The sequence below is a fragment of the Homarus americanus genome, unplaced genomic scaffold (assembly GCF_018991925.1).
Source record: "Homarus americanus isolate GMGI-L3 unplaced genomic scaffold, GMGI_Hamer_2.0 scaffold21815, whole genome shotgun sequence".
Taxonomy (NCBI): Eukaryota; Metazoa; Arthropoda; class Malacostraca; order Decapoda; family Nephropidae; genus Homarus; species Homarus americanus.
In genome coordinates, this window is record NW_024740241.1 from 29,497 (window position 1) to 52,885 (window position 23,389).

The following is a 23,389-nucleotide window of genomic DNA, read 5'->3' on the forward strand; positions in this document are numbered from 1 at the left end:
AATTCACTATATATCCAGACCTACTGTATCTTACTTTAAAATAGATCATAAAGCGATTCATAACCCGGCGGTATTTCATCCATTATTTTCAGCACAGTCTCATCTGTGCTCCACCGTCTCTTTTGGATCCACTTTTTTTTGCATACTCCACAATTTGTTGTGGCATTGATGTCAGTGTTCATGCTGCTAAATAAACAATGATATCAGTGTTCATGCTGCTATATGAACACTGATGTCAGTGTTCATGCTGCTAAATGAACACTGATGTCAGTGTTCATGCTGCTAAATGAACACTGATGTGAGTGTTCATGCTGCTATATGAACACTGATGTGAGTGTTCATGCTGCTAAATGAACACTGATGTGAGTGTTCATGCTGCTAAATGAACACTGATGTGAGTGTTCATGCTGCTAAATGAACACTGATGCCAGTGTTCATGCTGCTAAATGAACACTCACATTCACTGGTTGATACGATTACTCAGTTGATGGCAAAGATCAATGGGTTCAATTTTAATGGAATTATTTTTCCTTTCTCATCTATGTACTCATGAAATCCTGTACTAATTCATTCATTAATACGGTACTTGATCCTGTTCACTCCAGTAATGAACGGCTTTGTCACCAAGACGAATATCAGGATCAGTGTTCAGGATCTAGTACAGGGATTCCTAAGCGCTTCATTATAACCATATATTTAACAATGCTGTATTTGTGCTTTGACACGAGTGCTTAGCTGAACGGGACGCTACTGATGCAAATACGCTCACAGCAACATTATATGCGAGACATTGTGTAAAATTCATGAGGATCATAGGGCTTCACCCTCTGTGGAGGACCCGTGAAGTGTTACTACACTAAAATTCAGAGTATTTGCTGAGTCTTGTGCCACTGTCAGATATTCTCCTGGGTTGTTGATTAAGAACTGGAATACCTTATGTTTTGTCTCAATTAGTTTGTGTGCTTTTGACATCATCACTGATTGTTCTTGTAGGGTCAGTGACAAAACTTTTAACTTTATTAGTGCATATTAGTTATGCATGAAACATGTTCTACTTTTTTCAGGGTACTGAGTTTTTTCTGATGTACTGTAGGTTGTGTAATGTCATTCTCAGCAGCTTCAAAGTGCTTGAAAAATGAATGATAATCCCTCCATACCGCCCTGACAGAGCGAACACTAGATGCAACCCATTGTACTGTACTTTTAAATTAAGCATAACTTTAAGCAACAGGTAACATAACTTATAAAGTACAGTATATATTAGTGTTCCAAAGGTTATCAAGCTGTTACCGTGATGATTATGCACAATAAGTGAGGGTATGCAAATGGCAGAAGTGGGGGTGTGCTTACCCTCACGTCACCCTCCATTTGGAGCACTGTGTATGCCTGTATACTGAACCTACAGGTCCATACACCTAACCACGCTGAAAATAAATTTGAAATTCAGATTAGCCACAATGGTTGGGTTAGGAGGAGGAGGAGGAGAAGAACCTTACTGCTAACAGGTCATCATCACGGGGTTCTTGAATTATTATCTCGTCCAGGACTTCTATGACAACCTCCTGGTGGTTTAGGGTCTGGTGGATCACGTCGATTTCTCCACCCACATACATGGAGGGGTGCTGGACCCCGTCGTCTCTGACCTCCAGGAAGACACCCTTCGATGCCACCAACTGGGACAAGTAGGTAGTTCAGACCACTATGTGGTCCTCTCCCAGGTGATGTTGGGTGTGGTGAGTGATGAGGCCTCCACTCATACCATTTGGCTCTGTGACCGGGCTGACTGGCCCTCCATGATCTGCACAACACGGTTTACATAACAATTCTTGGAGTGGAAAACTTGACAAGATAAAGAGGCGAGCCTTGCGACTGATGGATTCTGCCTCACACCCTTCCCAAGACATCGTCACCACCGTGGACTGTTTGGAGCACAGGAGAGATGTGGTGGCCCTGACGGTGTTCTACAAGGCTTAGGTAAAAGGCATCTCACCTGGCGGGACTCAGGCTGCCCCTAAGCTGCTCAGAGGAGCACGAGAATGGTGCTGTCGAGCTTCCAGCTGATGTAGGTGCCGAGGTCATGAGCCAGTCAGCATCAGAGGACCTTCATGGCCAGATTTTCATGACTGTGGAACCTCTTCATGGCAGCCACATTGGATGTCAAGGAGATGACTACCCAGCAAGTCAAGATGGCCGCTCATAGATGGCAAGCGACTCACCCAACTCTGTTGAATCTTCTGCAAACCTGACTTAGTCGTCTGTCCACTGCATGTCAATTGAAGTCTACAATTTTACTGTGTATTACTATGTAATTTGTCTATTATATTATTTACTGTCTAATTAATTATATTAATACTGTAGTGGCTTTAATTAATCTAGTGTTTTAAACTATGTATGATAATTTATTGTAAAAATGCTGGGAAAGGTTTTTCAAATAGGACAGTTTTTACCAAAATTGTCCTTTAAACCAGTTATCATTTGACTAGGCTAGAACCTTGTCAGTGATCCCCATGTAGTAATCAACTGTTTAAATAAAAAGAGAGATAGAGAGAGAGAACACTGTGCCAGTACACATAAATCGTGAACAAGACAAGCTGGGTAATGGTGAAGTAAGTAACTCACAAAGGACACAATGACAACACCAAACTACAAGGAAAAGTTCAAATCAATTTTACTGCAAAACTTTACTCTCAATAGTTCTTTTATCATCTGGTTAATATAATACTTAAAAACCTGTGTCAAATATAAGTGAAATCTGTAAAATAATGAATACAGTAAGCAGTTAGCAAACACAGTTGAGCAAATGAGTGTAAGAGACAAGTTTCTCTGCTGACTTTACTGGTGGGAACAAGACGCTGCAGGTCACCAGTTAATCTATACAGTCCACCGAGGGTTTTTACTATTGTCACCTAACACCTTGTCCTTACTTGGAGCTGGCGGACGCTCGCCCCACAAGGGGTCACAGCTCAAGATTGAAGAAGCCGCAAGTCCAGAAAACCGTGAGGGCAAACTTGTTCGGAGTGAGGGTTGTAAACTATTGGAACAATCTATCAGAGAGTGTTGTAACGGCACCGAGTGCGAGCTCTTTCAAGACAAGACTTGACCAACACTGGAGCGGGTTCAGGTACATTCAGGAGCCGGTGCATGCCCAGTATTTGCCAACAGTGCGTGATAGAGACGTGACCCATCGCCCGGGCGGCTAGCGAGCCGATCTTTTGGTGAAGAAGATAAATGAAAAGGAAAAGTAATCAGAGACGTGACCGATCGCCCAAGCGGCTAACAAGCCGATCAGTGGCGAAGAGGATAAAAGTAAAAGTAAAAAGATGGTGATTGCAAGAGATGTACTGTACCTTGTTGAGAAGTATACGAGTGTTACTCATTGTAATTGTGTGTACTGGAAGTAGTCAGAAGTCTAGCATTTTTGCAATAAATAATTTTTATTGTATGTTCGGGGTATTATTTTCCTACAGTGACCACCTTTATTTTCTTCCCCATATCTTGGTACAGTTCCACTGGTCCCCCACAGGTCTTGCCCTCGAGCCATGCTACCACAGATCAGAGTAAAGAGAGTACAGTAATAAGGGTATAAGTAACGGGGGTTTTACCACCGATACAATGGTGACAGTGGTTGGGATGCAGTTTTTTCATTCCCACCGTTACACCACTCGATAGTGTTTTTGGTTTGACTCGTTTCGTTGGTGTACATAGTAGTAGTTGAATACTTTTATGTTTTTGTAATAATTTTCGCCATGACTGTTTATTAAAATGTCTGTGTCTAGTTCTTGATACGAGTTTCCTAGATTTATTTTCTAGGCTCTCCAGTCTCTTACGTTGTTTTGTATTATCTTTAAATTCTTTATTTGTTGAGTTGGAGCCATCTCTTAATTTTTGCTTGTGGTTGTTGTGAGGGAGATCTGTCGTCTTGGCGACCGTATCATACCCTTCTATATTCGGAGTGTTCTATTGGTTTGAAGTCGTTAGTTGTTATTCTTATTTTGTCCGTAACTATTAGGGTCCATACGTATTCTTCATTTAAATTTCTGTCTTGGTAAGTCATTTATTTTGTCCTTCACAATTCCTTAATAAGGCATTTTCCGTTGGTCTAGATGTTGGGACTCCATATCAAGAAGTTGTTATAATTCTTAATCCGATTTCTTCTGCTGTCTCTGGTTGTTTGAAGTGTTCCACTGCCTGCATCTCTTTCCCTCTTCGGCTTTCTGCTTGTCAATTCTTGTTTGGGATTGCCTTGGGTCTCTTGGCTCCTGTGATTGTTGCTACTTTCTTGGGTTCTCCTTCGTGTGTTTCTTGTTACGAGTGTCCGCCATAAGTTTCTGTTCATGATATGAAATATGTTGGTTCGGATGGTGTGGGGTTGGCTCGAGCAGATTCGCTCATTACTCACCCACACTCATTTAAGTATTTAATTTGTTTAGTACATTGTGTATTTATTGTATTACCGGTATGTTTGATTGTATTAGGTTTGTATAATAGGTCAGATTAGTGGAATTAATGTCAGTAGGGTAATTTATATAAAGTTTACGTTTTGGCCAATCAGGATATGTTACGTCAGTATTTGGCGGTAGAGAGGTGACATCGGAGACTGGCTGGTAGTCAGTCTAGGAACAGCTGTCTTAAGTTAAATAGTATACTGTAGTGGACGTCTCCCCTACAAACTGCGTATCCCATTCCAATGTGCCGCCTTCCCTAGCAACCAACCAGATGTTACCGTATCTTAGCAACGAAACTATTCACCGGCGACTTCTCGGGTTTTCCCAACATGACTCATAGCGGCTGCTGCGGGGTATATAAGCTGTGTCTCTCCATTGAGATTCATTCTGACCATTCTTCTTGAACTAGCAACACCTCCTCTGCCGCTGCCTGGCGATCCTCGCCTCTCCTCCACCTGCCTGGCGGACCTCGCTCCCGCCAGCGAGCATGGCGACCCACCAGCTGTTCTCTGAGCTTCCTCACCAACCAACTTTCATTCTGACCATTCTATATGAACAAGCAACACCTCCTCCTCCGCCGTTGCCTGGCTGCCCCTCGCATCTCCTCGCCTGCCTGGCGGTCCTCGCTCCCGCCGGCGAGCATGGCGACCCACCAGCTGTCCTTCCCTGAGCTTCCTCACCAACCAACTCTCATTCTGCCCATTTTCCTGAACAAGCAACATCTCCTCCAGCAAGCTCCACGCTGTTAACATTTCATTCAACCAGGAGGCCAGCAACAGGCAACATCTTCTCTAACGAAGCTCCTGCACATCTACCTCCTTCAACAAGCTACTCACCGAACGTCTTCTACTGAGCAGCTCCCCACCACACAGCATCTCCAGCACCAGACTGTCTATCATATAACTTATATATTATACAAGAAAACCACATTAGAGTTTCCTTCCATCCTGAGTGCTAGACAACTTTAATATCTCGATACCCCTACAATGGTGACTCCCGGAGATTAGCACTCACACAGGATGGAGGAGACACTGATCACGCTCCCAGTCTTCAAGCAGACACCGGCTCCTCTTCCTGCCTCACGCACCACATTCTGACGACCCCAGCACACCCGTCATGCCTCAGACGCCGACCCCGGCCCAGCAATAACCCCTGACGCGGCCTCTGTTCCTGAATCCGACCCACACACACCCTCTTTTCTCCCTCAGGTACTCCCTGCTAATGTCCTGCACCCTGCTGCTGTCGTGGACCCAGCTGCTGTCACGAGCCCTAACCCGCTTCTGCTGACCCAGCCCCTGCTCCTGATCCAGGCCCACACACACCCCAGCAGGCGCATCTGACGACCCTGTACCTGTACCTAGGGAAGCACACAACATCCATCGCCTCCACACCCCCTCTTTTCTCCCTCAGGTACTCCCTGCTAATGTCCTGCACCCTGCTGCTGTCGTGGACCCAGCTGCTGTCACGAGCCCTAATCCGCTTCTGCTGACGCAGCCCCTGCTCCTGACCCAGGCCCACACACACCCCAGCAGGCGCATCTGACGACCCTGTACCTGTCGTGAGGGAAGCACACCAATCATCGCCTCCACACACCCTTTTTCTCCCTTCTCCCACAGATAGTGTGTATCTAGACAGTTGTATTTCAGCGATCGGCTCATCACGCCATCGCCGTTGTCTCACATGAGGCATGCACCGCCCGGTCTGCCTCACATGTGCTACGCAACTCTACAAACAACAAGTCTCCTACACCGCCTGGAGGGAAGGGGGAGTATTGTAGTGGACGTCTCCCCTACAAACTGCATAGCAGTCACCACCTGCTATCACATTCCAACGTGCCGTTGCTTAGCAACGAAACTATTCACCGGCGACTTCTCCCAACATGACTCATAGCGGCTGCTGGGTATATAAACTCTGTCTCTCCATTGAGATTCATTCTGACCATTCTTCCTGAACAAGCAACACCCCCTCCTCCGCCGCTGCCTGGCAGCCCCTCGCTTCTCCTCGCCTGCCTGGCGGACCTCGCTCCCGCCAGCGAGCATGGCGACGCACCAGCTGTCCTTCTCTGAGCTTCCTCACCCACCAGCTTTCTCATTCTGGTCTCTCTTCTACAACAAGCAACACCTCCTCCAGCAAGCTCCACGCTGTCTATCATATAACTTATAATATACAAGAAAACCACATTAGAGTTTCCTTCCATCCTGAGTGCTAGACCACATTAATATCTCGATACCCCTACAATACCCTCTCTGTGGTGTTTTGGGAGTTGGCATTTGACTATCGAGATTTGTTTTGCTTGACATTAATTTTGTGTGATCTTGTTGGACCTTCAGTCCTTACTTAGCCTCTTCCAAACATCTTGTCGTATTATTATTGTTATTTATTTTATTTCATGTACAGTCAGCAAAAGATGCACCGACCCCACCCTGGGTTTCGTGCTCGCAATTTTACCTGGCAATACTTGGTAAAGGAAGGCTGGATGTAAGGGTGATTGTGATTGGTGGATCTGTTTTCGGTTGTATCACTGTCAGGATAAATATCCAACAAACCAAGGGTAACATTTTTATTATAATAAACTATTCATTGTTATTTAAGGTCATGAGAAGTTTCCAAATGTTTGTATATTTGTTTAAATAATGAAGAAAATTTGATGTGAGAATTTTGTGGCAGCTGTGGTTGTAGTTGAAAATAAAAAATCCTTGTTGAATTGTTTTTTCTGCCATGGCTGTTTCCTCAAATGAGATCTTAAAAACGTGGGTGTAGTCCTTGATTTTTACTACTTCATCCACTTTCATCCATGTTTTGTTTTTCAAGTTCTTCCTTCAGATATTTTGCCATGTGTTTGCCAACTTCTGGGTCAACTTGTCGTACAAACACACACCTCTTTGCTTTTTGTTCTGGAGTCATTATTACTAGGAGTCCCTCTTTGTAGAACCTGTCTCTTGCATCTTTGGAAAGGATTTTTTCTGCCTCGAGATCATCTTTGCATACGACTTTGTATCCTTCGTTGGACGTGAATATTCTTGTAAGTGGTACTTGAAAAGTTCCATAGGTCAGCTCCGCAACTCTTTCCCTCCTCACGGGGTTCCGTTAGTCTTTATGCTTGAGCCGGATATTTGTCGGCATCTTGGCCGGTCATGGGTAGTTGTTAGGTTAGATTATCTTTTATTCTACCTCTACATCAGGCTTGTAGGGCACAGCTCACTGGTACCAGTGGATTGTTTTGTCTACAATAGAGTTCCACCTTACAACATTGACCCCCAAACAGGGGATGCCCTGCACGACCACAGGTTCTCTGCTGGCTCGACTGCGAGCTAAAGGTCTCTCAGTCACAACACACTCGCACTCCTGAGTACGATGTGCGTGTCTAAGGATGGGATGGGACAAATAGGAAAAAAAGTAAAAATAAAAGTACACGTCCCACCTCCAGGGGAAAATGGAAAATTAGGAAAGAGAAAAGAGAAAGCCTCCCAGCCAAAGCGTGTCAAGTCCCCCAAACAGGGCATGTAAAGTCTCCCAAACAGGGCGTGTAAAGTCCCCCAAGCAGGGTACCGCAGTTGGTGTGCATGTATCACACCCTCGTGGGGCACCACTGATTAGGCTCCCGTAATGTTCTCGCTCGAGGAGAAGTCAAACTCAGTCCAAAAAGACTAATTTTGTTGATTTCAGGTTGCCAGGGTCAGGCGAAACTGCTGAGTGACGTTTCCAGAGGTGGTCTAGTGAAGTGGGCAGCTCCGGGTCCACCAGTAACTAACTCTTGGTTGGTTGGTAATACGGAGAGAAGAGAGCATTAGCTCTGAGGAGGCAAGAAGGGTACAGTACAAGGTAAAGTTCAGATGTGGGAAATAAAGGAGAAGGTTGACAGCAGGTGGACCTTGCGACCTTTGCGGAGACTAACTCTTAGGTAGTCAGCTCCCGCTTATATATGGGTCGTTAGACACCTAGAACATTCTAGCAGTGTCCAGACGCTGGAGGTTGGCTCGCGACACGCCTGGAAAATTCTAGAATGATCTAAGCTTACATTAAGAAGCAAATCAGAACTGTTATGCATGGCGTAATATACAGTGGTGAGTTATGTTGGGCATAGTGAAATATTTTCTAGGCATGTTACCCTCAACTTATGTACTGTAAATATAATATTTCGTATAAATATGTGTGAGCAAGGCTGGTACTTGATACCCCCCAAAAAATCTGTATGTATGTAGGCATTTTTGCAGCTTAATGTGGGAGTTGTTTAATATTAGTGTTAGGTTTGTAGTTCCCTGGAGTATGGAGCTATTACTGCAGGGGGACGTCGGATATGGAGGATACAGGCCTGACTAATGCAACGTTTAGGAAGATACTAACTGTAGTAAAGCATGAAGGCTGTTGCTGGTATTGCCCTGACTGCATAGTCAAGGTGAAAGAGGCGATTGCAAGACATAAGGGAACGAGTTCCCTAGGGACGAAAATAGATGAAGCTAGAGCCCTGCTGGTTGCCAAACTAGAGCAAGTTGGGAAAGAGATCCTTGCTAAGACTGAGGAAGTAGCCAATAGAATGGAGGTGGTTGCTAAGAGGAGTAATGCTAAGACATTAGCAGGGCCACGGGGGGGGGGAGAGTAATGCAGGATCAGAACAGGTTCTACAGCAGCTAGGGACCCTGAAGAAGTGTGTCGAAGAAATTAAAATAAACGGACCTACTGTTAGGGGAGAGGAGGAACCAGTGCCGGATTTAGACCTGTGGAGGCCCATGGGCAGCCTCTTTGTACAGGCCCCCCTCATTATAACTACCCAAGAGGGTGGGGTGGTGAGTGAAGCGAGCCTAAACTTCTGGGAGTTCTGGGGGGTGCTGTAAGCCCCTAAGGAAAATTTTGAAATTTGAACACTTTTTTGGAGAATTTTGAAGCCATATGCAGTTATATTGAGGAAATTAGAACATTGAGAAATTTTTAATTAACTGTATATTTATTGATAGTGTACAAATTCCCAACACACACACACACAAAAGTGAGACCAGCCCTGATATAGCTACTACCGCACATGTCAAAAATTTTCAAGAGACTTCACAGAAAAGAATATATTATTAGTTATTACAGAGAGATGATTCTTTGCATTATTTATCAGATAAACCTCTACTCAAATAATGGTTCTGTCCAAGAATGCATGTACTTGTATAGGCTTCTTTAAGTCCAAGCGGCTAACCTTATTTCTATCACGCTTCTTGCTGAACATAGTTTTACGTGATGGAATAGATAAACATGAATTTTAAAGAATGAAAATAAAAATAATCCAAATGAATAAACAAATAAATAAAATATTGTAATATGTGGAGGCCCCTGGGCAGCTGTCCACTTTGCCCACTCCTGAATCCGGCCCTGGGAGGAACAACGGGAACGTTTCCAGTGCAGGAACAATGAAATAGTTTTTGGAGTTCCCGAGAGCCAGGCGGAGGGAACTGAGAGTAAGGTAACACACGATAACATGCAGTTTCAAAATATTTGTACAGAAGTTCTGAAGATGCCATCAACCCCACAGGATGTGAGGAGGCTGGGACAAAGCAGGGGGATAAGCCTCGCCTCCTCAGGATCACACTAGTGAGCGAGGAGGAGGCAGGCAAAAAACTTAGCAAGAAGCGAGGCATTTCTGGGTGTATTCATTCACCCAGATCGCACGGTAATGCAGAGGGAACAGCACAAGAAGCTCCTGCAGGACTTGAAGCAGGAGAGGGAGGAGTCAAGGAGAAATGGGGACGGGTGTACATGGGATATATTCAGGGGGAGGGTAGTGGAAGCAAGTGTGCCAATACAGGGCCAGGGGGCAGCAGCGCACCCCCCACCCGAGAGGTGGCACCAGCTCCGCCTACCAGACAGGAGGAAGCGAGCGCCGTGTAAAAAATGACATTTCTAACCACACTTTGCAAAATACAATGTACTTAGCAAATGCTGCAGCTTCTGAGAATGGGGGGGGGGGAGGTTACTACTAAGAGCAGAGATGTTACCGAGAACAAGTTCTGGCTTGGATGTCATGTACACTAATACTGACACGTTTCTTGGTAAGAGAGAGGAGTTTGAAACACTACTGAAAGTACATTAACCAGATATTGTAGGTGTTGTAGAACTGTTGTACAAGAACAGGAAAATCGACCCAGAGGAATGTGGGTTCAGTATTGCTGGATATGACTCATTTACGAACCTTTCTCAAGAAACTTGCAAGAGGGGTGTGGTTATCTATGCTAGGCAAGACCTTAGAGCCAGCCAGGCAAGGGTACAGGGAGAGGATGTTTTTGAAGAGTCCAAGTGGTGTAAAATTAAATTAAAGGGAGGGGACTTACTTATCGTCGGGTGTATCTACAGATCCCCAAACTGTGGCCCACTAAATCAAAGGAACTTAAGAACCTTAATAAACAACGCGGCGATGCTAAGCCCTAGCCACCTCCTTATCATGGTGGACTATAACTATGGCGACATCGACTGGAGAAACGAGTCCACCCCGAATGACTTGAATAACCCTGCTACTCTTTTTGCAGAAACCCTGAGAGATAATTTTCTATTGCAACATGTTAGAGACCCGACACATTACAGAGGGGAGCAAACACCCAAGCCACTTGACCTCACCATAACAAACGAGGAGGGTATGGTGGCCAAAGTGGAATACCTTGCGCCAGTTGGCACCGGTCACCATATAGTGTTGTCATTCAGATTTAACTGTTACCTAGTTCAGGATAAGGTCAGGCCAAGGTTCAAATATTACAAGGGAAATTACAATGGGATGAGGGAAGAGATGAGTGGTATCAACTGGCCTGACTCATTAAGGTACAAGAACGCAGACACTACGCTGAATATCATAACTAGTAAAGTGAACCATTTGATCGATAAATATATACCCAAGACCAAACCCAGTGCTTCTAGGAATACGAGGGGATCCCTACACATGAACCATGCGACGGTCGACAAAATTAAGAAGAAAACCCAGAAATTCAAGACGTCGGTTGGGTCAAACGATGAGCAAGACAGGAGGATGTATGCAAGAGCCAGGATCCAAACAAAGATAGAGTGTAGAAAAGCTGAAAAGGAGTTCCAGAGGGTGGTTGCAAGCGAGGTCAAGTCAAACCCAAAGGCGTTTTACCGCTATGCAAAGTCGAAATTGAAATCGCAAGCAGGAGTATCAGACCTGAGGCTTGAAGATGGTAGTTACGCAGATTCTGACCAGGATAAAGCTAAGGCATTGAACAGCTTCATTTCATCGGTGTTCACAAGAGAGGATGCAATTAACCTTCCTGCGTTTAAGGACAGACGGTTCGACACAGCACTGACCTACATTGTGTTCACAGAAGAGGGTATTAGAAATAAACTGTCCAGGCTAAAGGTTCATAAGAGTCCCGGCCCTGACATGGTGCATCCTAGAGTGCTAAGAGAGTTGTGCAACGAGCTTGCCAAGCCTCTGAAGATCCTGTTTTGTAAATGCCTGGATGAACAAAAGGTCCCCAGTGAATGGAAAGTGGCTTATGCGAGTCCTATCTTCAAGAACGGCGATCGTCACTCCACGAACAACTATAGACCAGTGAGCCTGACCAGCATAATATGTAAAGTACTTGAGAGTATTATCAGAGATGCCGCAATGGAACATCTACTACGAAACAACCTTGTAAGGGATTGCCAACACGGTTTTATGCCTGGGCGCTCCTGCTTAACACAACTGCTCAAGGTATTGGATATTTGGACCCATATTCTGGAACGGGGTGGTAATATCGACAGTATTTACCTAGATTTTGCCAAGGCTTTCGACAGTGTACCCCACGAAAGGCTGAAAATCAAAATGGAAGGGTATGGAATTCGGGGAAATGCCCTTGCATGGATGGAAGACTTTCTACATGACTGCAAGTAGTATGTGGTGATTAATGGCACGAAATCGTCATCCGTACCTGTCACAAGCGGGGTACTACAGGGCTGTGTATTGGGCCCACTGTTCGTTGTTTGTTTCATAAATGACATGCGTGAAGTTGTACACTCCTCCATACAAATGTTTGCCGATGACGCCAAGTTATTTCGGGAAATCAAGAACCAAGCGGACTGTGAAAAGCTGCAGAAGGATCTCTGTGGGCTCCAAGAAAGGTCGAATAAATGGCTGCTGAGATTCAATGTCACGAAGTGTAAGATGATCCACCTGGGGGGTACCAACAGTAAGGAGGCGTATCATATGTCCCAATGGGATGAAAAAACTGCACTATTTGAGACTGGATGTGAGAAAGACCTAGGTGTGTATGTTGACAATGAGCTGAAGTTCTTGGGCCATTGCGAGAAGAAGGTAAATCACGCAAATAAATTATTGAGTCTTATAAGAAGGTCATTCAGATATCTAGATGGTCCATCCCTCTTAATAATCTTCAAGAGTGAAGTGCTTCCCCATCTGGAGTACTGTCACCCTATCTGGTCCCCGAGATATGCTTGGGACTGTCAGTTGGTTGAAAATGTTCAAAGGAGGGCCACTAGACTGGTGCCTGAATTTCGGCACCTCAGTTACCCTGAGAGATTGGAGCACTTGAACTTGCCTAGCTTATACTACAGATGGGGGCAATGGTTACCTAATTGAGGTGTATAAGCATCTCAAGGGGCACTACTCAGTCAAGTGTCCTTACTTTGAGCTGGCGGATGCTCGCCCCACAAGGGGTCACAGCTCAAGATTGAAGAAGCCGCAAGTCCAAAAAACTGTGAGGGCTAACTTTTTCGGAGTGAGGGTTGTGAACTCTTGGAACAATCTGCCAGAAAGTGTTGTGACGGTACCGAGTGTGAGCTCTTTCAAGACATGACTTGACCAACACTAGAGCGGGATCAGGTACATTCAGGAGCCGGTGCATGCCCAGTACTTGCCAACAGTTCATAACAGAGACGTGACCGATTGCCCAAGCGGCTAACGAGCCAATCAGTGGTGAAGAGGATAAAAGGATTGTCAGTCATTGGCTGGCCTTGGAGGTGGAAGGATGTTTGAGTTTGTCAGTGGTGGATACCTTTTCAAATCAGGTTTAGTTGAGTATTAAATATTCAGTGCTGCTCTATTATTATTTAATGGGTGTAAAGTGTAATCAATGGTGAGGTTATTAAATAGTTTATTGCTTATTTACGGTGCATATATTAGTGGTTTATTAAGGACTACGTTGTGCTGAGTTGCCAATTTGTTTTCTGTTGTGCCATATGCACCCTCATTATTATATTCATCTTTAACATAATTCAAGCTGCTAATTTATGACATAACAGAACAGAAATGATGCAATACATTCTAGAATATTCTTACATAATCAATACATCAATATCATCAATATATACACGAAAATTTAACTAAATTTCCCAAAACATCTGTTGCTTGGGTTAGAAAATAATCAAATCACCTAGTTTACAAAATTATAATAGGATATTATGCCTCGGCATAACAGTGCTGCACACATAACCACCACAGTGTAGTAAAGTACAGGTACCTTAACTAAGTTAGCCTTAGGGTATATAATCAGTGGGTGAAATAGGCTGGGGGTGCTAATCTACATATAATCAAATGTTACCATTGTAGTGGCTTCCTCCTCTACAAACGCTGTGTCACTGACTGTCCGACCCCCAGCGAATCTACCACCGTATCCCTCGTGGTCAAGGTCAGGTAACCAGAGACGCCGAACAAAGCGGGGGCCTCCCATCAAGCCATGCCTACCCCCGCTATATAAGACCACACCCATACAGCCTTAGCCCTAATTTACGAAAACATAGCAAACGCGATGCACAACAACGAACAATGTAACGTAGTACTAAGGGACGTAGCTAAAGCATTCGACAAGGTCTGGCACCTAGGACTAAAATACAAAATTACCAACCAAGAACTTCCCAACAACTTTACTTCCTTTCTTTGCAACTTCCTCGACAATAGAGAGGCCAAAATTATCATAGGTAACCACACAGGCCCAAGCTTCAAATTATACAGCGGAGTACCACAGGGAAGCAACCTCTCGCCAACACTCTACACAATATATACGGCGGACATGCCACCTCCTGTACACGGAGAATATGTAGCCTATGCTGATGACGTCACACAAATCATCCGATATCCAGGCAAGGGCAAACAGATGATGGCAAGGATAACAACCCACGCCATCGAGCAAATCAACGAATATGAAAAAAAATGGAAAATTCAAACCAATACACAGAAACTAATGATAATACATATTGCCAGAAAAAACCCTACACCAATCACAGTTAACAACGTACCTATACAATACTCCAACCAAGGTAAAATTCTGGGACTCACAATAACAAGAACAGGCATAGCAAAACACGTAAAACAACGCAAACAGACTGCCCAATCACAACTCACGAAACTAAGACGATTCAGCAAAATGGACACCAAAATTCAACTACACCTATACAAAGCACTTATCCGCCCACACCTTGAATATCCACCAATACCACTCAACACGATCAGCAAATCCAGTCAACTTAAACTTCAAGCAGTACAAAACAAAGCTATCCGCAGAGCATCAAAGCAACTTCCGCCATACACCACCAAAATACAAGAACTTCACGAAGTATTCAATATCGAACCACTGAACATACGTACACACAGCCAAGCACAGAGAGTATGGACCAAACTTGAAGAGATGGAGGACCCATTATTCTCCAAGTTAAAAGAAGAAGGAACAACTAAAACACACAGCTGGTGGCCTAAGAGCTTTCATGCTGACATTGCAGAACAAGAACCACTCTACACAAAGAGGTAAACAAATAACACTACCACCGGACAAATAAAAAATTAACACCCATTACAATAATGAATATCTAGCTAGCTTAACTCCTCCCCCCTCCCTCCTCAACCTCCCTCCCTGAGCGGACGGGCCTGTGCTGCACGCTGCCGCCACCCAATCATTTCAACTCGTCTCCGCTAGGTGGACAGCCCACCTGCTATCTACCCCTCCCACTCTTCTTCCCGTTTCCACGCTTTACTTCTCTCTCTCTCCTCTCCTTTCCCAGTGCAAAGTCATTTGCCACTTTACTTCATTATCATCATCATCACCTGCCCCTTCTTCTAGCTACAGCCGCAGCAAGCAACACCTCCTCTGAGCACCCTCACCAACCAGCTCTCCCTACTCGCGCTTGTAACCACGCTGCCTCCTCCCAGCACCAGCCACCAAGCTGCATTGTACATCCAATATAATATGTACAGTATCTCCATCCCACCCTGAGTGTGAATCAATAACCCGTACCCCACAAATGGTGACCCCCGGAGATTCGCACTCACACAGGATGGAGGAGAAACATCTTACATAAACCTACACTATGTAGATCATCTCAGCAAGTTTAATTGACAGACTTTGTTTTGTGTTTTGGTTAATCAGCTCAAGGTCGGCCGAAAAGACAGGAAGTAGACTCACGTTGTAGTATCTTGCGTTATTTAATGGGAGAATGACAAGCACATGGTCGGTCTGGCTGGGCATTTATTCTCTGTTCTTGGTTACAACGTGCCTAACACATTTCGTGTTTACACAAGCCTAAACACTTTCTGACTTTGGTAAGAAGTAACATAATATATAATATATATATTCAATAAAGGCAGCATATAAACATACATATATATATAACACTATTTCTCCCTTTCAAAAGAGAGCATGGCTGCTACAAATCCTAAATAAACAAAACTTACAGAATTACATATGGCAGGGAAGAAGAGAATAGAACACAACAAATATAACTTCCTAACTAAACAGTTTTGAAAGGCCTGTTCACAATTCAGATAATTAGAGGTCTAATTTAATTACAGGTCTCCTAAATCTGTTTGATCTTCTAGGACTATTCCCTCCATCAAGTTTTACAGGGGTTTCACTTGCACTCTGTGCATTATCAGTGACAGACATATCATCACTACAATCAGTTGACACAGTGAGTGGATGCTGGGAACCATCATCTTTGACATCATCATGATGATGATCATCTGAAACTGTGTCAAGTTTATCATCATGTCCTGGTGCTACATTCATCTCGTCATGTGCCTGAATGATGTGATCCACATGAACATATCTCAAAGAGTTACCATATTTCACTAAATATGTCCTAGATCCACATACCTTGTCAATGACACCAGTTATCCACTTTGCATGTTCAGTACCATAACCTTTTGCCATGTTCCTAACTCTCACCCGATCATTTACCTTGAACGCTCTTTCACTGGAACTCTTATCATGATACATTTTTTGTTGAGCTTGTTTCCTCTCTACAACTTCAAACAAACTTGGCTTAACTAAACTAAATCTTGTTCTCAACTGTCTCTTCACCATTAACTCTGCAGGAGTACATCCTGTCACACTATGTGGCGTGGTTCTGTATCTGAGTAAGAAATTTGCTAGTCTGTGTTTCATTGATTTTCCTACAGTTCCTTGAATTACCTGCTTGGAAAGTGCTTCATTTAAAATTCTAACTGATATCTCAGCTGCACCATTAGAGGCAGGATGATAGGGTGGGGTCACTACATGCTTTACACCGTTGAATCTCATGAAGTTTTTAAACTGATGATTAGAATGGAGGACCATTGTCAGAAACTACCTCTTCTGGTATTCCATGTTCGGCAAATATTAATCTTAATTCATCAATGGTGCTACCAGCATTAGTACTGTACATGTGCTTAACATCAATCCACTTTGAATGACTATCAATTAATACAAGAAATTTGTCTGTTCCCTTATCACAGAAGTCAATGTGTACTCTTTGGAAGGGACGGGTAGGCCATTTCCAGGTTTTCAAAGGTGTGCTGGGTGGCATACTCCTAACATTCTGACAAACAGAGCACTCACGTACCATCATTTCTATTTCACCATCCACTTTAGGCCACCACACAAAACTTCTGGCCAGTGCTTTCATAGCACATTTGCCCTCTAAAACACTGTGGAATTAACACTCTCATACCCCACAACACACATCACTGTTCTACTGATAATTGACATCTCCTTAAATAATACGGTTGAAAGTCTAAGGATGGACAAATCTCTGACCATCCATTTAGTGTATACTCCAGGACTCTTCCTAATACAACATCTTTCCTAGTTTCATGAGCAATCATTCCGGAGGTGACTGGAAAATCTTCTGCTATCATGGTTACAGCATAAACCTTAGGCTCTACTCCATCATTTGATCCACTACATGGCAACCTTGACAAAGCATCTGCATTGGAATGATCATCTGAACGTCTGTACTGTATCTCATAGTCATATGCCGACAATATCAATGCCCATCTCTGCATTCTTGCTGCAGCAAGTGTAGGAACATGTGATTTAGGACCCAAAATTGCCAAGAGAGGCTTGTGATCAGTTATTAAAACAAAATTCCTCCAATATAGATACTGGTGAAATTTCTTTACTCCAAATATGATAGACAAAGCCTCTTTCTCTATTTGTGCATAATTTTTCTCGCTTTGGGTAAGAGTTCTCGAGGCATATGCAATGGGTCTTTCTTCACCGTTATCCATTATGTGACTTATGACAGCACCTAATCCATAGCCCGATGCATCACAAGCAAGCTTTAGTGTTCTACTGGTATCATAGTGGACCAAAACATCAGTACTAGACAGAGCAGCTTTACAATCTTCAAATGACTTCTGAGTTGCACTGTTCCATTTCCATGGTATCTCTTTCTTTAATAGTTCATGCAGAGGGGCTAAAACCGATGAAAGTCCACTCAAGAGCCTTGAATAATACTGTATCATACCTAGGAAAGCTTTCAATTCACTGACATTTTTTGGAGCAGGTAAATTTACTATGGCTCCTACTTTATCTTCTACAGGTTTCAGCCCTTCTGCATTCACTTTGTAGCCAAGATAAGTTACTTCTTTAGCTAGGAATGAACATTTGCTTTGGTTGAGCCTGAAATTGTGTACCAACAATCTTTCGAATACTGTGGCTAGGGTTTTGACATAATTTTGGATGTCACTGTCACAATAAGGACATCATCCTGAAAACATAACACATTGGGAAGACCCACAAGAATTTTGTCCATGATGCACTGAAATAACTTTGGTGCACTTTTAAGACAATAAGGCAACCTTTTGAACTTATACAATCCTTTATGAGTGTTGATGGTAAGGTACTGTTGACTTTCAGCATCAACAGAGACCTGAGCATATGCTTGGGACAAGTCTAACTTAGTGAAAATGGTTCCACCTGTTAATGCAGCAAACAAATCTTGAGATGTGGGTAAGGGATATTGCTCATCCACAACAGCTTGATTAATGGTAACTTTATAATCACCACATAGTCTAACAGATTTATCAGCTTTAGGTACAATTACTATTGGAGCAGCCCAATTGCTCTTGGCGGTTTTCACAATAATTCCCTCACTCACAAGTCTGTCTAATTCCTTCTCAACCTCACCTTTCAATGCATAAGGAACAGGTCTGGACTTAGCATATATGGGTGTAACATCTTTGTCAATGGTGATATGAGCTTCATAACCCTTTATACCATTCTGTCCCTTTACAAATAAAATCTTGTATTTTTCAAGCAATTTCTCAAGACCTGGAATACTGTTACACATTCTAACACTAAATATCTCCTTCCAGTCCATCTCAAGTTCACACAACCAGTTCTTACCAAACAAAGTTGGTCTATTCACATAACTAGCTATAATTAATGGCAACTTAAATTCTGATTTTTGTACTTTACCTCACACTCTAATTTACCTTCTGTGTTCAAAATCTCTCCAGTATAAGTTCTCAACTTGACACCCGAGTCTTCTAGAGGCACATGCACAAATAGTTTCTCATACATATCTTTACTCATTATGGAGAAATCAGCTGCAGTATCCATTTCCACGGTTACAGGTGTGTCATTAATACACAAGTCCACATTATACCTACCGTATGTTTAACTTTCTCTTCACGACTGGTGTAAATAGTAAACATATGGGCACTCTCATCATTATCAGATCCAAAATTACTAACATTCTCATGAATACTGTTTTTCATTTCCTTCTCTCCACCTTCAACGGCATATACTCTACCTTTATCACTTCTACAGGCAGGAGCAATATGTCCAATACGTTGACAATTGCAACATTTTGAATTCTTGAACTTACACTGAAAGCTTTCATGTTTCCCTCGGCACCTCTTACATTTTAAATCAGCATGTGTTCCTTGTTTTGTGGTATACTTATTCCTTTTATCTACAGTTACTTTACACACTGAGCCACTACTGCTAACTGTTTTACTACCAGCATTGGGAACAAATTCTCTGGTGTTTTTCTTGGCCAATTCCATACTCGTAGCTATCTGACATGCATTTTCAAAAGTTAAGTTAGTGGTGTTCATTAACTTATTCTGCATTTTTTCATAATTCAGGCCTCTTAGAGCTCGGTTCAAGAACTGTCCAAAGTTACAGTGAATGGATAACTTCTTCAAAGCTACTATATAATTACTTACTGATTCATCTTTACCTCTATCTCTGGTGCCAAATCTGTAACTTTCAGAGATCTCAAGTGGAGCAGGATCAAAATGTTGCTTCAGCATCTTGGTAATCTGAATCAGTCCTTGGGTTTGTCTGGAGTAAGCAGATTGACCAGAGTAGAATAAACATTAGCTCCTACCTCTATCAAAAAGATTGCTTTCCTTTTCTCTTGAAGGGCTTTCTTCTTCTGAGCATCACCACCGTCGTCCATTAATTCATTTGCCAGAAAGAAGAAGTCCATTCTTTCACAATATGATGTGAAATCTTCTTTGTCTGCATCATACTCCCCCAATCTTCCGATGTATCCACTGACGCCAGCCATGGTTGCTCTCTTCACTTAAATTCTCCAGGTTCAGAGTAGCCTTCCCTTCAGTGGTCACTATCCTCTCTTCAAGGACTTCACCAACACTTTGTGAATCCCATCCTCGTTGCCAGTGTAGTATCTTGTGTTATTTAATGGGAGAATGACAAGCACATGGTCGGTCTGGCTGGGCGTTTATTCTCTGTTCTTGGTTACTACGTGCCTAACACATTTCGTGTTTACACAAACCTAAACACTTTCTGACTTTGGTAAGAAGTAACATAATATATAATATATATATTCAATAAAGGCAGCATATAAACATACATATACAGTGATCCCTAGGTTAACGAGCGCCTCGGTTAACGAGATTTCGGTTAACGATTTACCTTCCATAAGATTCTTAACTTTGGTTAACGAGCAATCCCTCGATTAACGAGTTTTTTACAAGGTGACTTCAACATATTTTCGCTTGCATTTGGCGGTCCACCAGCTGTAGTATTAGTCTGCCAATACAGTAATCGGTTTTAGGGCTTAAATTCCTTACTATTTTAGTAAATATCAAGAAGTTTATACTATTCAATAATTTTAAAAGTTTAATATTAAATTTTCTTAGTCATTTTAACAATTATTGAACATAATTGAAGGTAAAGAAACTAGTTTCTGGCGCGCCATCCAGCCTATTAACAGACAAACAGGCGTTAGTCTCTCTCTCTTTTCAGTGGAGGTAACATCTTGCTTGAGACTCTCTTCAACTAAACGCTTTTTTCTGTGCTTCCAAGCAAATTATTGGTCATTTTGAAATTTATTTTACATATTGACAATATATAATGCAGTGCAGTGTTGATTTAAAGAAAATAATCTTCAATTACACCAAGAGAACTAAAATTTTATGGGTGAAACAGCACCATCGGGTGACTTCTCTTCCACCCCAATGCCTTCTCTTCTCCCTTCTTCTCCACCCCCATTCTAATTCCCATCATCATCATCATCCAGGAGCCTTCTACATACACACCTCAAAGTAAGTGTACATTACTACCTTTTTTGTTGAATTTAGGCAATTTTCGGTGAGCTGGAACCAATTACCCAAAAACCCATTGAAACAATGGTTTCGGTAAACGAGTTTTTCGGTTAACGAGCAACCTGCTGGAATGGATTGTGCTCGTTAACCGAGGGACCACTGTATATAACACACGTCACAGCAGAGAAACAAAGACAACTACACAACACAGCTCTGGCAAACTGTGTTGTTGAGTAAGAATGCTTTTATTTATACTTATTTATCATTTCACCAGTTAGTAGCTTACGAGCCGTTCGGATCTGTTTTGTCATGAACTGCGATGTTTGACGAGTCTCACATTTGTGACAGATGATCTGTCCCAAGACAGGGATTGAATCCACGGTGCACAGGTGAGATATAACGCTCGTTACCGCTTTTTTACCAAAACCATTATTTAAAATTTTTATTTAGTGAGCTGATGGACCCAAAAATACCCTCCAGGGTGTTAAACACACTTCAGCTGTCACTGGTACTACTTACTTCGATATGTTCAAGTGATACACAGCTGCTGTCGATCCTCGAAGAACAGTCAATGTCCACACAACGCAGCCACACCTTAAACTCTGTCGCAACTACACATCTACACTACCCGACCAAAGCTGGGGAACAGCCCTTCTACTGATTAGAGCTCTCTCTCTCTCGGCAGTTGCCAGCTATGCATGTGTTGCCTGTAATTTAAAAAACCTCTGTGTGTAAGGTTTAGGTAATGCGAGTTTGAATACCATGAAACCATGGAAGTAACAACTACAGGTGTTACAAGTTCGTTATTACTGCCGTGATAGAACTATCCAGTTTAGGTATACAGTAGCATGTAAATATAAAAACAGTACAGTATATACAAAAGTAGGAAATATGATAGACCTTGGGCTCAAACACAGCCCAGGACTTTCCTCGTGTTCATCTGTTGTCAGGATTCTTTGGCACTTATACTACACTTTATATTTCATATTCCCTTAGCCACAGGTTATCTTACTAGCCACGTCTCATAATATTGTTGCTCTAATCCGTTGTTGGAGAGAAGAACCTTGGAAGTAGTAAAAGGGCATATGAGATGCATAGCTAGGGAACGCTCCACCGAGCTGATTTATCCTGAAGTGAGACTAAATTCACAAATCTAGAGAAATGATCGACATACACACCAGTACTTACGAGAATCCTTGGTGAATCCTCGGACGTTGTAACAGGCAATGGCGACTGTGTCAAATAGACGTTTTGGTGGAGGGTATTCGAGCATTGGTGCAATAGGGAAAATAGTGCCTTGCTGCGCACACAATAAACATTTCGCAATGTGTTGCTGTGTCTCTTTTCATTGTAATCCAAGAATATTTTTTTCCGATTTCCGCAAGGCATTTCTTACACCGGGGATGGCCTGCTTGAGGTACATTGTGGTAAAACATTAATACTATTGCTCGAAACGTATCAGGTATGACAATTTGCGTAACAATACCCTGAGTCGTCCGTTTGGAGGGATGGAGTATGTTCTGTCGTAGTTTAAAAATGACTGAACTGAAGAGGAAACTCTGGTAGATTAGCCTCCTCCGACTCTAAAGCAAAAATAACTGTAGACCACAAGGGATCAAGTTGTTGTTCGTCTTGTAATATGTAATTGCGAGAGTGAACGAAGATACAGACGTCACTGGTGCTATGTGTCTGGACAAAGCATCGGCGATCACGTTCACTCATCCCGGAAGTACTTGAACACGGGGGCGAACTTTTGAATGGTCAGATACCAGCGTGCTAATCTGCCTGAAAGGTTTTCCGTGGAACAGCGCTGCCACTGTCACATGATCAGTATGGACGGTGATGGGATATACCAAAATTAAATCCTTAAACTTCTTCAGTGCCCAGACAACAGCTTATGTTTCCATATGCGTTACTAAATAGCGTGTTTCAACGCCATTAAGCTTGCGGCTGGCGTAAGCAATCACTCTTTACTTCCCTTATGAGTACAGCCCCGAGCCCTTGTTCTGAGGCATTGGTACAGAGTAAATGGTTGAGTGTAGTCAGGAAATGATAAAACAGGTGCATTGGTAAGTGCCATCTTCAATGCAACAAAACTATCCTCTTGTCCATCATTCCATACAAAAGTCGCGTCTTTCTTACGTAACTTAGTCAGCGGTGAAGCAAATGTAGCATAACCCCTTTA